This window comes from Echinops telfairi, unplaced genomic scaffold (assembly GCF_000313985.2).
Source record: "Echinops telfairi isolate 266 unplaced genomic scaffold, ASM31398v2 ScPeMD7_8;HRSCAF=38, whole genome shotgun sequence".
NCBI classification, from domain to species: Eukaryota; Metazoa; Chordata; class Mammalia; order Afrosoricida; family Tenrecidae; genus Echinops; species Echinops telfairi.
Window position 1 is genome coordinate 283,778 of NW_022103905.1, and position 1,281 is coordinate 285,058.

A 1,281-nucleotide genomic window follows, 5' to 3' on the forward strand; every position below is an offset into this window, starting at 1 on the left:
CCAGTGGTGTGAGTGGCGATACTGGGAGGGTAGAGGGAGGGTGGGTTGGAAAGGGGGAACTGATTACAAGGATCTACATGTGACCTCCTCCCTGGGGGACTGACAACAGAAAGGTGGGTGGGGAGAGACGTCGGATGGGGAAAGATATGACAAGGTAATAATTTATAAATTATCAAGGGTTCATGAGGGAGGAGGGAGGGGGGAGGGGCAAAGATGAGGACCTGATACCAGGGGCCTAGGTGGAGAGCGGGTGTTTTGAGAATTGATGAGGGCAATGAATGTTCGGGTGTGCTTTGCACAATTGATCTATGTATGGATTGTGATAAGAGTTGTATGAGCCCCTAATAAAATGATTAAAAAAAGAAAAAAAAAAACAAATGGTGACGAGGATGCGAAGAAGTTGTAACCTTTGTTAATCACTGGTACAAATAGTACAGCTACTGTGGGGGGGAAATGGCGATTCTGCAAAAAGTTAAACAGAATTACTGTATCTCCCAGCAATTCTCAAACTAAAAAATAAATACATACATTAAAACTTTAAAAAAATAAAAAGAAGGGGCAGAAGCTTACAAGCATTCCCATGAAACTTGGAGTTGCGGCATTCCAGGAGCATGACTGTGGAACTCAATAAGAAGGCTGCTTGGTGAATGACACTGAACTGCATGGCCCCCAAACCTGGCGACAGAGACGCAGGACACCGAACACACAGGCCTTGCTAAGTTGAGCCTTGGTGACTGTAAAAGAGTGACATTGACCAAACCGGGGAAAACTGAGCAGAATTACTCTGCGCTAACCTTTGCAGGATGTTCATCCAATTTTAAACTGTACTGCATGAGGCTCTTTAGAAGTCTTTCCTTGGCTCTAGTAAAATGCAGTTTGAAACCTGTAAACAACTGCGTTTTCCAGAAACATGGTTCATGTGAACTAGGCAAGTTACCTTTTCTCCTCCCCTTTGCCTGCTCTCCTGTAAACCAGGCCAGCGCGGAGGCCAAGGCTGATGCTCTTTCAGATGCCTCTCCACACGCTTGCGCAGAAAGTGAGGAGTAGCTGTCTACTGCTTCTGGTTCAAAACCAAACGACAACCGAAAAACCCATCTGCCTTCCCAGCCCTGAGACCAGGACTAGATGGTGCTTAGCTGTCTCAACACAATCGCTCTGGAAGGATCATGTTAGAAAGTGCTAGGTGAAGTAGGGGGAAAGTGTGGGGCGAAAGTAAAATTCATTTTAAAAGACCAGATGCACTGGTTACACAGAGAGACTGGTAGCACTCCTGCAGGTCTG